The sequence below is a fragment of the Saccopteryx bilineata genome, chromosome 9, assembly GCF_036850765.1.
Source record: "Saccopteryx bilineata isolate mSacBil1 chromosome 9, mSacBil1_pri_phased_curated, whole genome shotgun sequence".
Lineage (NCBI taxonomy): Eukaryota > Metazoa > Chordata > Mammalia > Chiroptera > Emballonuridae > Saccopteryx > Saccopteryx bilineata.
This window is the reverse complement of record NC_089498.1, coordinates 22832780-22847056: the sequence shown is the minus strand read 5'-3', so window position 1 is coordinate 22847056 and position 14277 is coordinate 22832780. Positions and strand designations below refer to the sequence as shown.

Below are 14277 nucleotides of genomic sequence, written 5' to 3'. Positions count from 1 at the left end.
GGAAACTGAGGTACAGGGACTAAGTGATTTGCCCAGTTTACACCGTTGGGAAATAACGGACCCGCGATTTAAATCCAGCTGCAGCAGTGGTCTTCAAGTGGAGATGAGCTTGGCTTGTTCAAGAACCTACAAGGCCCGCGTAGCCAAGTTTGGAGAGAGGAGGGATGTGGTAGGACATAATGTGCCAGCAGTTGGGGAGGCCAGGTCATGTGGGGCCTTATGAGAAGTTTGGATTTTCTTCCAAATTCAATGAGAAGCCATCTGAAGGTTTGGAGGAGGAGTGTGAAGTTTGAGATCTCTCTGCCTATGGAACTCAGAGAACAGGCTCCTGCGGTACCCAATCCAGCTGCAATTCGCTAGTTACAGAGCTGTGGCGATGAGGACAGGGACTTTGTGCCCTCTAATTCTGTTCTGTTCCGTGCTGCTTGCAAACATACCCCGCGTAGGAGACTCTAAATGGCAAAACCGCTCCAAACCAGTGTCCTGATATTGGCATATGTTTTGTTCACAAAGGACACTTCCACTTCCTAAAAGGAGCACCAGACCACTCTCCAGGTGATAGCCCAGCTCTTTCTGCAGAATTGCTTTGGAGATGGAATTGAGATTCGGTGGCACCCTTCTCAGCACAGGTGTTTTTTGGGTTGGCTTAATTTTTCTTTTTTGAGGTAACTTATTATTCTTTCTTTTTAAAAGTTAAGGTACAATTTACAAACAGTAAAATGCACTCTTTTTGCTGTACAGTCATGCAGTCTTTGTGAAATGCATTCAGTCATACAACAAGCACTGTAATCAAGATATGGAACAATTCCTTCGTCCTGCAAAATTCCCATATGTAGCCATCCCTTCCTCCACCCCCAGCCCCTGGGAAACCACTGATCTGTTTTTGTTTGTTTGTTTGGGTTTGTGGGGTTTTTTTTTTACAGAGACAGAGTGAGAGTCAGAGAGAGGGATAGATAGGGACAGCCAGGAACTGAGAGAGAAGCATCAATCATCAGTTTTTTTTTTTTGTTTTTTTTTGCAATCATCAGTTTTTCGTTGTGACACCTTAGTTGTCCATTGATTGCCCTCTCATATGTGCCTTGACTGTGGGCCTTCAGCAGACCAACTAACCCCTTGCTCGAGCCAGGGACCTTGGGTCCAAGCTGGTGATCTTTTTGCTCAAGCCAGATGAGCCCGCGCTCAAGCTGGCGACCTCAGGGTCTCGAACCTGGGTCCTCGGCATCCCAGTCCGATGCTCTATCCACTGCGCCACCACCTGGTCAGGCCCACTGATCTGTTTTCTATCCTTGTAATTCTGCCTTTTCCAGAATATCCCGTAGATGAAATTACACTATATGTATGTAGCCTTTTGAGTCAGGCTTCTTTCATTTGGCCTAATGCATTTGAGACTCATTCATGTTGCTGTGTGTACATGGGTAGTCCATTCCTTTTTATTGTGGAATGGCATTTTATCATATAAATGTACCACAATATTTTTTATTCATCCATGAATTGAAGGACATTTAGGTTGTTTCCCAATTTTTACAATTGTGGATAAAGCCACTAGAAACATTCACATGCAGGTTTTTATATGAACATAAGTTTTTATTTCTTTTCCTAGGAGTGGGATATCTTTTCTTAGGGTTGCATGGGAAAGTGTAATTGCAATTTTGTAGGAAAATTGTTTTTCAGTCCAGAAGACGGGTCTCAAATGAGAAGATCAGAGAAAGCTGTTATCTTTACGGTCCTCTCACGAAGTGGTCACTAATGTCATGATAATAAATTTGGCTTAATGGATCACCATATATTGATATAATCTTGAAGGGGCATTGAGGTGCTTTTCTCTTTCCTTCATCAGCGACCTTCTTCTGCCCTTCACTTCGAGGCACTCATTTCACATGGAAGACTGGGAGGGCTGTTACAGCGGAGAGAGACTCTATGCTCAGCTTCTGGCTTCCCAGCTTGGATTCTCGAAGTCTGTTACAGAGACAATAGCTATCAAACCCAGACCTTGTGATCCTCTCTGCTTTATGAGAGAAAGGAAAAGGATTTTTGGCAAATCAGGGAAAGGGGCATGATTTATGCATATGCCATGGATTTAAAAAATGACATGAAGAAAAAGCAAAGCAGCCTGTCCTGAGGAGGGGGCTAAGAGTGGGAGATGGACAGGCGGCAAGAAGCCGGGAACTGTGTGGCTCTCCTTGCCTTTCCAGCCCTCCCGCAGCCGACTTCTCAGGTGGAGACTGAACTTGGAGGACCAGGAGCGCTCACTAAGCCGTGGATAAAGAAGGTGTGCCCAGTACATGGGGCAGGAAGAGGGGAGAAGGAAAGAGGGAGGCTGCATTGGCCTGGGTGGAGAAGCCCCGCACTCAGGTGGGATTCAGTCCAGTTGGCCCAGAGGACGTCCTTCCACGCTGTGATAGTCTCTGACTGCCGCATTCACCCGTTACCTTCGCATTAGACAGATCTCATAACTCAGCAGTCAACTGTCCTAGAAATAAGTTCTGCAACAGGAGTGAGATATTTTTAAACAAATGAATAGCTTTCAAATTTCTCTTATAAAACCTATATCAGGGTTGCCCTGGCCAGACAGCATGGTTGGTTAGAGCGTCGTACCAAACTGCAGAGTGGCTGGTTCAATCCCCAGTCAGGGCACATACAGGAACAGACGGATGTTCCTGTCTCCCCTCTCTCTCCCTCTTCCTCTCCCCCTTCCCCTTTCTCTTTTTCTAACATCAATAAATAAAAATTTTTTAAAAAGAAACCTATCAGGCTCTTACAGCCTTAACCACTGGAATCATTGTTCTCTCCAACCGTCCCTCTGCAGGACTCTCCAATGAGGGCCAAGGGGACAGCTGGATCTAAAGGTCCCTGAGCGAGATGAGGCAGCGTATGTGTAAAACCCCTGAACGGTGGGTTTGCTTCCTGGAGACGGCTGCAGGGGCCTCTGACCAGAGCCCCAGTCTGAACAGATTCACCCAGAAGGACAGTCCCTTAGGTTTGTTTGTCCTTCTGATCTACACCCAACTGCTACAGAGTTGAATGACCCTGCTGACCCAACACAAGCAGCACCTACATTGGTGGGGTTTATTTTCGTTTTGCGTGGAGGTCAGTGCTGATGCACATATACTCTTACACCCCTTCGTGTCCAAAGGCATTCATAGATGACAGGTTGGGACTAGCGGCCCAGTCTGGGGCTATGAAACACTGTCCTGTGTTAAACCAGTAGTCCTCTTTAGTTCTCTTGGTCACAAGACCAGACCACTTTCTTTCTTACTCCATTTCCAGCATCCTCAGCTTTGCCACCGTAGCCCACTCGCCTGGCTATGTCCGGATCATGCCAAGTGCAGTCCGGCCTCAAGGCCTTTGACCGTGCTGTTCCCTCTGCCTGGATTGCTGTGCCCCCAGCCATCCACAGGACCCATTCTCTCTCTTCATTCCCATCTCCCATTAAATGTCACTTTCTAGGGGGCCATTCTGATGATCGTACACAAAAATACCATTCTAATTTCACACCTTGCTCTTTCTCTTTTTTCCCCCATTGATTTTAGAGAGAAGGGAAAGAGAGAGAGAGAAAGAAGCATCAACTCATTGTTCCACTTAGTTGTTCACCAATTGGTGTTTCTCATGCATGCCCTGACTGGGGCTCAAACTGGCAACCTCAGATTGGAGCCGGCACCCTCGGATCGAGCTGGCGGCCTCAGGGATCAAACCGGTGACCTTGGTGCTCTGGGACGACACTCTATCCACTGCACTACTGGCCAGGGCTATTTTTCTTTATTACATTGATGCCTCCTAACATGTTTCTTTGTTCATTGCTCTTCTACCCTCATAGGAATGTCAGTTCCATGAAGGTAGGGTGTCATCTTGCTTCCTTCTTTACTGTTATCTCCAGCACTTGGAACAGAGCCAGGCTCATCAATACTTGTTCAATGAGTTTATTAATGAAAGTTGGTCACAGAAGTCCTGCTATGGAAGAGCTTTAAGTGATAAGTAGGCACAGTGCCCACCTCTCCAGGTTTGACTTGGTTCAAACCTGAATTCCATTATCTGGTCTCATTCTTTTTCATTCTCTCAGTTGATCCTTCAGCTGAGAGAGCTGCCTATGACCCTCTTCTTAAACACAAGAGACCCCACTGTGTTTAATTTTGACCAGGGTCTTGAGAGGACTTGATGTTCCCAGACTCGGGTAATTCACTGTGCTTTGGCCCCCTTTCACAGTGGTTCTCTTCCTTCCACAGATCCCAGCAGGGAATCTGGAGAAATTCTGCAGAGTTGCATCACTTCTGACACTTGTTTCCTGGCAGAATGAGACCTTAAGGTCTCACTGAGAGATGGCAGCAGCAACTCCTTTAACGTTTGGAAAAGTTGATGCTTCTTGGCTGAGAGTTCTTCAGAACTGCAGCCCCATGGCTTCCTGCAGCACGGAGTCCAGGCTCAGCTCCTGCCTTGTCTGGAAGGAAGACCCTATATTATCCACTCAGGCACAGGACAGGGGATGTGTAACTTTATGTTGTGATACCAGGAGATGCCCTTCATGGAAAATCCTGTCTTGTGGCTCAGAGCTCTCACTGCAGAGGAAAATGTAGGCCTGAGTAACAAGGTAAAGGCTGGGTCTCCTAAGCTCAGGGATCCCAAAAAGGTCAGGAAGAGAGAGAAAGTTTATGTAAGTCATGTCATTATTGGAACTATCCCTTTAGCGGGTTGCTCAGAGATCAGACTTGATAGGAAGAGAATCTCTCCTCTTTCTCTTTTTATGTATACATCTCTCTCCCCCCCCACACACACACATCTATATATCCTCCTCTTATATAAAGAACTTGTTAGACCTTTACAAGAGACTCCAAGCTCTGTTTTGGGCACCACTATCCACAACACCTTTCCAAGATGGACAAGGAGTTAAGTATAATAGTTTCCTTTGAGGAAGTTACAGGAACCAATTTTCTTTTTTTTTTTTTTATTGCTTTCTCATATGTGCCTTGACCACGGGCCTTCAGCAGACCAAGTAATCCCTTGCTCAAGCCAGCGACCTTGGGTCCAAGCTGGTGAGCTTTTGCTCAAGCCAGATGAGCCCGCGCTCAAGCTGGTGACCTCGGGGTCTCGAACCTGGGTCCTCCACATCCCAGTCTGACGCTCTATCCACTGCGCCACCGCCTAGTCAGGCCCAATTTTCTTGACTTGTAAAATAAAAAAAATGGATGCTTTCTCAAGTGTATGAATGATTCACCATGCAGCAGAATGACCTGTTCTGCTACCTCTGTTCTTTTTCTTTTTTTTATCAGTACAGAAGTCTTTAATTAATTCATTCATTTTACATTTATCATGCCATAAACTCACAGGGAATGGGTTCCATTGGCTCTCACAAAGTGTGCTTTTCTGGGCGGAGCAGGCTGGTGCTCCAGTGGAACCCGGGTACCTTTCTCTTTGGCTTTCTTCTTTTTCTGATCATTTTTCTTGACACTGTGGACTCTTCCAGTTTTGCCATGGAGACATTCGTGGGAATTCCGTTTTGAACGGTGCCTATTCCCTTGATGCCTACAATATCACTTTTCCTGTAGACTGCATGTCCATGGCCAAAGGAACAGCTCCCATGGTGGGATTCAGCCGGTTCGCACCAGTTCGGCAGAACCAATACCGAGTTGTTTGCTGAGTTCAGCAAACCAGTTGTTAAAATGGCACTTGTAATCAGGGTTCTCTCTAAGGTGGGTGCTAGGGCAGCCACCTAATGTGGAAATCACAAATTTACCTTCCTTACTCTTTTTTTTTTTTACTTTTTTTATTTTTATTTTTTTTAATTCATTTTAGAGAGGAGAGGGAAAGACAGAGAGAGAGAGAGAGAGAGAGAGAGAGAGAGAAGAGACAGAGAGAGAGAAGGGGGGAGGAGCTGGAAGCATCAACTCCCATATGTGCCTTGACCAGGCAAGCCCAGGGTTTCGAACCGGCGACCTCAGCATTTCCAGGTCAACGCTTTATCCACTGCGCCACCACAGGTCAGGCCTTCCTTACTCTTTTTTTTTTTTTTTGCATTTTTCTGAAGCTGGAAACAGGGAGAGACAGTCAGACAGACTCCCGCATGCGCCCGACCGGGATCCACCCGGCACGCCCACCAGGGGGCGACGCTCTGCCCATCCTGGGCGTCGCCATGTTGCGACCCTCCTGGGTGTCGCCATGTTGCGACCAGAGCCACTCTAGCGCCTGGGGCAGAGGCCACAGAGCCATCCCCAGCGCCCGGGCCATCTTTGCTCCAATGGAGCCTTGGCTGCGGGAGGGGATTCCTTACTCTTTTTTAACGTTCATCTGCGCAAAAGCATATTCTAAGCACTGATAGTAATGTTCATTCTATCCACAGGTGAAAAAAATTGCAAGTGAGGACGCCAATCAAGAAGCAATATGGAAATATCTTAAATAACAGTTTTACTGTTTTTTGTCAGGTATTATTTAGTATTTTTTTCATTAATATTTTAAAACTTTCTTATAACATAATCTAGTTTTGTACATCTCTTTTATTGTTCTTAATTATTAAGTGCATGAAATAATAAACTACCTTTCAGTATATATTTTTTAATACTTAAAATGGTCATTAGGGCAGAGAATCGGTTGTTGAATTATTTGAATCCCACCACTGAACAGCTCCGTGTTTTCTTTATTTTTTTATTTTTTGTATTTTTCTGAAGTTGGAAACGGAGAGGCAGTCAGACAGACTCCCGCATGCGCCCAACCGGGATCCACCTGGCACACCCACCAGGGGGCAATGCTCTGGCCATCTGGGGTGTAGCTCTGTTGCAACCAGAGCCACTCTAGCGCCTGAGGCAGAGGCCATGGAGCCATCCTCAGCGCCTGGGCCAACTTTGCTCCAATGGAGCCTTGGCTGCAGGAGGGGAAGAGAAAGACAGGGAGGAAGGAGAGGGGGAGGAGTGGAGAAACAGATGGGCGCTTCTCCTATGTGCCCTGGCCAGGAATCGAACTCGGGACTCCTGCACACCAGGCTGACGCTCTACCACTGAGCCAACTGGCCAGGGCACAGCTCCATGTTTTCTAAAATGCCTAGAGAACATATAGCAGGTGCCTCTCCTCTTTCCCTTTGTGTTGGTCATTTTGGCAAATTACTGGAAGATGGTGGTTCCTGCAAGAAAAAAGTCCTACATCTGTTCTTAAAAGCGGCTTGTGAAAAGTGCTAAAACAGGTGACTGAGTGCTGTGTTTAAAATAGGATAGATAGAGACCCGGGTATGCAGGCTGATGGCTTTCCAGGATTTTTCCAGTCCCCATCCCATACTGGGTTCGGTGATCCAGGTTAGAAGCTAGAGTGGGATATTTACTGCCGGGCACTTTTGGTTGTAGTCTATAGCAACGTTTTTCAACTGTCAGTGTCCAGTTGAAAACCACTGGTTGCCTGACCAGGCGGTGGTGCAGTGGATAGAGCGTCGAACTGGGATGCAGAGGACCCAGGTTCGAGACCCCGAGGTCGCCAGCTTGAGCACGGGTTCACCTGGTTTGAGCAAAAGCTCACCAGCTTAGCCCCAAGGTCACTGGCTCGAGCAAGGGGTTACTCAGTCTGCTGAAGGCCCACGGTCAAGGCACATATGAGAAAGCAATCAATGAACAACTAAGGTCTCGTAATGAAAAACTAATAATTGATGCTTCTCATCTCTCTCCGTTCCTGTCTGTCTGTCCCTGTCTATCCCTCTCTCTGACTCTCTCTGTCCCTGTAAAAAAAACAAACCACTGGTCTATGGCATTCCAGCAGGAAACAGATGGCACCTACAAACAAGGCAATTGGAAGACATTTTACTAAAGGAAACACAGGTGTTCTGCCATAAAATAATTTATGTTGGATCTCTTGTGGTTCTGAGGATTGACTGGGAATGGCTGGGTGGATCTTATTAGTGATTCGTCATGTGGTCATAGTTATCTTCGTGGGGTGTATTCTTTTTTTTTGTATTTTTCCGAAGTTGGAAACAGGGAGGCAGTCAGGCAGACTCCCACATGTGCCCGACCGGGATCCACCCAGCATGCCCACCAGGGGGCGATGCTCTGCCCATCTTGAGGCATCGCTCTGTTGCAACCAGAGCCATTCTAGCGCCTGAGGCAGAGGCCACAGAGCCATCCTCAGCGCCCAGGCAAACTTTGCTCCAGTGGAGCCTTGGCTGCGGGAGGGGAAGAGAGAGACAGAGAGGAAGGAGAGGGGGAGGGGTGGAGAAGCAGATGGGCGCTTCTCCTGTGTGCCCTGGCTGGGAATCGAAACCAGGACTCTTGCAAGCCAAGCTGACGCTCTACCACTGAGCCAGACGGCCAGGGCCCGTGTGGTGTATTCTGAAGGCTCTGGTGGGCTAAACATCCCAGATGGCTTCCCCACCTACCTGCCTGGCACCTCGGTGCTCCCCTATGTTCTTCTCTCTCCAACGGAGTCAACTGGGTTTCTCACATGGGGGCTCAGAGGCCCAAGGGCAGGAAGCACAAGCTGGTGGATCAGTTAAGGATGGTATCCAGACTGGCATGGTGCATCTCCCCCAACTCCCATTGCTCAAAGCAGCCACAGATGTGCCCGGGTTTAAGAGGGTGGAGTAATAGACGCCACCTCTCAATGCAGAAATGGCAAAGCCACATTGTTGAAGAGCATGTGGAGTGGGAGTATTGTTGCAGACATTTGAGGGGTCTTAAGGTGTGAGTAGGGAATGGAGAAATCAACAGGGGAGCTGTCCCCATTGAGGCCTGAAGGGGCACAAGGAAGAAATAGTCACAAGAGAGAGAACAGTCGTGTGGAGGTGGCCTCCTGATAGTCTCTGTGGACTTAAGAAATGCAACCCAACCAGAAGGGAGCCAGAGGATTAAATACTCAACCTGTGAGTAACCTCCCCCCCACTTCCTATCTTCTGCCACTGACCCACCATGGCCAAGGGATCCCAGTGATGAGGGTCCATGCAGGTCAGCCTCCTGGGGCACAGAGAAGGGTGGGGAAGGGCAAAGAATGGGTCTGAAGAGGCAAAGGAAAGGTATTACCAGTAGACAAGCAAATATCTAGGATATGTTGCCTGTGGACAAGAAGTTCACAGTGGCCAAGACATGGAAACAACCAAAAAGCCCTTCAATAGAAGACTGGATAAAGAAGATGTGGCACATATACACTATGGAATACTACTTGGCCATAAGAAATGATGACTTCGGATCATTTACAACAAATGGTGGGATCTTGATAACATTATACGGAGTGAAATAAGTAAATCAGAAAAAAACAAGAACTACATGATTCCATACATTGGTGGGACATAAAAACGAGACTAAGAGACATGGACAAGTGTGTGGTGGTTACCAGGGGTTGGGGGAGGGAGGACGCAGGAGGGAAGGAGGGAGAGTGTTAGGGGGAGGGGGAGGGGCACAAAGAAAACTAGATAGAGGGTGACGGAGGACAATCTGACTCTGGGCAATGGGTATGCAACATAATTGAATGACAAGATAACCTGGACATGTTTTCTTTGAATATATGTAACCTGATTTATTAATGTCACCCCATTAACATTAATAAAAATTTATTTTGGCCCTGGCAGGTTGGCTCAGTGGTAGAGCGTTGGCCTGGCGTGCGGGGGACCCGGGTTCGATTCCCGGCCAGGGCACATAGAAGAAGCACCCATTTGCTTCTCCACCCCCCCACCTTCCTCTCTGTCTCTCTCTTCCCCTCCTGCAGCCAAGGCTCCATTGGAGCAAAGATGGCCCGGGCGCTGGGGGTGGCTCCTTGGCCTCTGCCCCAGGCGCTAGAGTGGCTCTGGTCGCAGCAGAGCGATGCCCCGGAGGGGCAGAGCATCGCCCCTGGTGGGCGTGCCAGGTGGATCCCGGTCGGGCGCATGCGGGAGTCTGTCTGACTGTCTCTCCCATTTCCAGCTTCAGAAAAATACAAAACAAAAAAAAAACAAAAAAACAACACGGTTCAGGACCAGAATTGTTCCTCATGGTACTGGAAGGAAAATTCCCTAATTTTGCCTTGGCCGGTTGGCTCAGCAGTAGTGTGTAGGCCTGGTGTGTGGAAGTCCCGGGTTTGATTCCTGGTCAGGGCACACAGGAGAAGTGACCAGCTGCTTCTCCACCCCTCCCCCTTCTCCTTTTCTCTCTCTCTCCCTCCCTCCTTCCAGCAGCCATGGCTCAAATGGTTCAAGTACTTTGGCCCTGGGCTCTGAGGATGGCTCCATGGCTTTGCCTCAGGCACTGGTTGCCGAGCAACAGAGCAGTGGCCCCAGATGGACAGAGCATTGCCCTGTAGGGTGCTCGCTGGGTGAATCCCGGTCAGGGTACATGCTGGAGTCTGTCTCTTTGCCTCCCTGCCTCCCTGCCTCCCCATTTCTACTTAATTAAAAAAAAAAAAAAAAAGAACCTGACCAGGAGGTGGCGCAGTGGATGGAGCTTTGGACTGGGACGCAGGGGACCCAGGTTTGAAACCTCAAGGTTGCCAGCTTGAGCATGGGCTCATCTGGTTTGAGCAGCAAGGCTCACCAGCTTGAGCCCAAGGTCGCTGGCTTGAGCAAGGGGTCACTCAGTCTGCTGTAGCCCCCCAGGTCAAGGCACATATAAGAAAACAATCATTGAATAACTAAGGTGCCGCAACAAAGAGTTGATGCTTCTCATCTCTCTCCCTTCCTGTCTGTCTGTCCCTATCTGTCCCTCTCTCTGTCTCTGCCACAAAAATAAATAAATAAATAAATAAATAAATAAAATTATACAAAAAAAGAAAGAAAAATCCTTAATTTTGAGCAGGTTGAAGGATTCCTAAATGCCCTGCTATGTTAGGAAATAGTTAAAACCTAACTTTTTTGGCAGGAAGATGCCGCTAAGGCTACTGATCACCTTATAATCTGGCCAGGCCCGTCTGCCCTGCTCTAGCCTCATTGTCTGCTGTTCCCCGGTGGCCCACCACTTTCTCTCAGGCCCCTAGCCCATCAAGGCTTTCAGCATGCTATCTTCACAGCTTGGACTCCCCCCCCCCCCACCCCTCTTCTGAACAAATCCTTAGCTACGTAACTCAAATGCAACCTCTTCAGGGAAGGCTCCTTCAACTTCTGTCCTTACCGTGGGCTAGTCTTCCTTTGCTTCTCCTCTGTGGCACTTACTCTAATAGCAATTTCAATATCTATTGTGTAATAATTTACTTAATGCCCATCTAGTCACTAGGCTCCAGTTCCCTGAGAGCGGGGCCTGTATCTTCATGAACCTTACAACCACAGAACTTCAAATGGTGCTTAACACATAGTAGGCACTCAGGAACTATATGTGAATCCATTAGTGAATGAATATGGTAGAAAAATCAGCACTGGTTTCTATAAAGGTGGTCATTTGGTATGTGTGTTTTTAATGTGTTTCTGACTATCACCACGATCTGGTTATATTTTGTTGGAGATAAGACATGGATGGGGGTTAAGAATTAGGATGACAAGGTATGATGCCAGGAGGTGAGTCTGGCAGCAAGTATTAAACAGCTATCAAAAACACAGTCAACTAAGGAACAACCTCAATGTCCATCACCTGATGAACGGATGAACAAAATGTGTTATATTTATACACTGGATTTTTTTTTTTTTTGTATTTTTCTTAAGTTGGAAATGGGGAGGCAGTCAGACAGACTCCTGCATGCGCCCGACTGGGATCCACCCGGCATGCCCACCAGGGGGCGATGCTCTACCCCTCTGGGGCGTTGCTCTGTTGTGACCAGAGCCATTCTAGCACCTGAGGCAGAGGCCACAGAGCCATCCTCAGTGCTTGGGCCAACTTTGCTCCAATGGAGCCTCGGCTGCAGGAGGGGAAGAGAGAGACAGAGAGGAAGGAGAGGGGGAGGGGTGGAGAAGCAGATGGGCACTTCTCCTGTGTGCCCTGGCTGGGAATTGAACCTGGGACTCCTGCATGCCAGGCCGATGCTCTACCACTGAGCCAACCGGCCAGGGCTTATACAGTGGATTATTATTTAGCCATACAAGGAAGGAAATACTGATACATGCGATGACATGGATGAAACTCAAAGACATTATTATGCTACCTGAAAGAAGTCAAACACAAAAGACCACATACTGTCCTATTTCATTCAGCGGGAATGTCCAGAATAGGCAAATCTTAGAGATAAAAAGTAGATCAGTGTTGCCAGGGGCAAGGTGCAATGGTGGGGAGTGGGAAGTGACTGCCAATGGGCACAGGGTTTCTTTGTGGAGTGATGACAATATAGGTGATGACTGTACAACCTTCTGAATATACTAAAAACCAGTGAATGGCACACTCGGAAAAGGTGAATTTTATAGTATATAGATTATATTTCAATTTTAAAAACACAGTCAACATATATTATTACACAAGTAATGAGCAATTTTGATTTAGAGATAGGCTGAGGTATTAGAGCATGGTTTAGACTCTGGATTATTCTGGACATCAGAATGGCAAAAAGGCAGAATTATTTCCCAAGAATCCAGGCTTATTTGTTTGGTGGCTCCCTTGGTAAGTACAAATGACACTTGTTCTTGATGGATAAGGGACAAAAGTGGGATTGAGATTATAGCCATCCACAGATGAAGGAACACCAAGTTCTGACTGAAGAGAACTGACCGTTAACAGGGCACGGTTTCAATGGTTATGCAAAGCACAAAACAAACAGGACGGTGATATCTGCCAGACTTCATGAGAGAAGTGACCAGTAGACACTCCAAACAGTAAACAAATGAAAGTTTTATTTCCATTTTAACCTTTAGAGCTCTGATGCAGGGGTCCCCACACTTTTTACACAGGGGGCCAGTTCACTGTCCCTCAGACCGTTGGAGGGTCGGAATATAAAAAAAAAAAACTATGAACAAATCCCTATGCACACTGCACATATCTTATTTTAAAGTAAAAAAACAAAACGAGAACAAATACAATATTTAAAATAAAGAACAAGTAAATTTAAATCAACAAACTAACCAGTATTTCAATGGGAACTATGCTCCTCTCACTGACCACCAATGAAAGAGGTCCCCTTCTGGAAGTGCCGTGGGGGCCGGATAAATGGCCTCAGGGGCTGCCTGCGACAGCAGTCCGTAGTTTGGGGACCCCTACTCTGATGTGAGGAGAAAAGCCATTACATTAATAGCTCAACTGGTCCTTCCTTTTTTTCTCCAAATCTATGATTGTATCTCACATTTTTTCACATTACATTAAATCTAAGATGTCACTGATTAAAACACGTATCATCTTAGGTATTAAAGAAATAAATGCCAGCAATTATAATTGTAAAATGCTATTGGGTTTTTTTTGTTTTGTTTTGTTTCTGTGACAGAGACAGAGAGAGGGACAGATAGGGACATACAGGAAGGGAGAGAGATGAGAAGCATCAATTCTTCATAGTGGCACCTTAGTTGTTCATTGATTGCTTTCTCATATGTGCCTTGACCAAGGGGCTACAGCAGAGCGAGTGACACCTTGCTCAAACCAGCAACCTTGGGCTCAAGCTGGTGAGCTTTTGCTCAAAACAGATGATCCCACACTTAAGCTGGAGACCTCGGGGCCTCGAACCTGGGTCCTCCACATCCCAGTCCAACACCCTATCCACTGCACCACCCCCTGACAAGGCTAAAATGCTATCACTTTTAAGACATATCCCAGTTTCTGAGATATTAACACATAAAATGTGTGTCTTAAAATCTGTAAAATTATGGTATGCAGGGGTTTTTGGTGTTTTTTTATTTTTATTTTAGTGAGAGAGAGGGACATACAGGAACAGACAAGCTGGAAGGGAGAGAGATGAGAAGCATTGATTTTTCATTGTGGCATCTTTTCGTTTCATTGATTGCTTTCTCATATGTGCCTTGACCTGGGGGCTCCAGAAGAGCTAGGGACTCCTTGCTCAAGCCAATGACCTTGGACTCAAACCAGCGACCTTGGGCTTCAAGCCAGTGACCTTTAGGCCCAAGCCAGTGACCATGGGGTGATGTCTATGATCCCACACTTAAGCCAGAGATCCCGTGCTCAAGCTGGTGAGCCTGCATTCAAGTTGCTGAGCCCGCGCTCAAGCCAGAGCTCTCGGGCTTTTAAAGCTGGGTCTTCAGCATCCCAGTCCGATGTTCTATCCACTGTGCTACTGTCTGGTCAGGCATGGTATGCATTTTTACATGTTCTATTTTATTGTCTATTTGCCTCATTAGAATGTTGATCCCATGAGGGCAGCATTTTTGCCTGTTTGTTCCCTGATGCATCTCTGATGTCTAGTATATAGTAGATGCTCAAAAAATATTTGCTGAATGAATAAATGAATAATGATATAATACTAGTTAATATTTTTGAGCATTTGTGTCAGGTA

The 14277-nt window shown here is 46.9% G+C and overlaps 1 long non-coding RNA gene across 2 annotated transcripts; it reads left to right on the top strand.

Moving 5' to 3' along the window:
• On the top strand, window positions 1-6373 carry LOC136312949 (uncharacterized). Of its 2 annotated transcripts, XR_010727083.1 has the most exons (4): window positions 1-629; window positions 1838-2269; window positions 4221-4582; window positions 6329-6373. It is a non-coding gene; the product is annotated as an uncharacterized lncRNA (long non-coding RNA). The 2 variants fall into 2 exon arrangements; XR_010727082.1 differs by lacking the exon at window positions 6329-6373 and having other exon boundaries at window positions 4221-4975.
• The last annotated feature ends 7904 nt before the right edge of the window (window positions 6374-14277 follow it).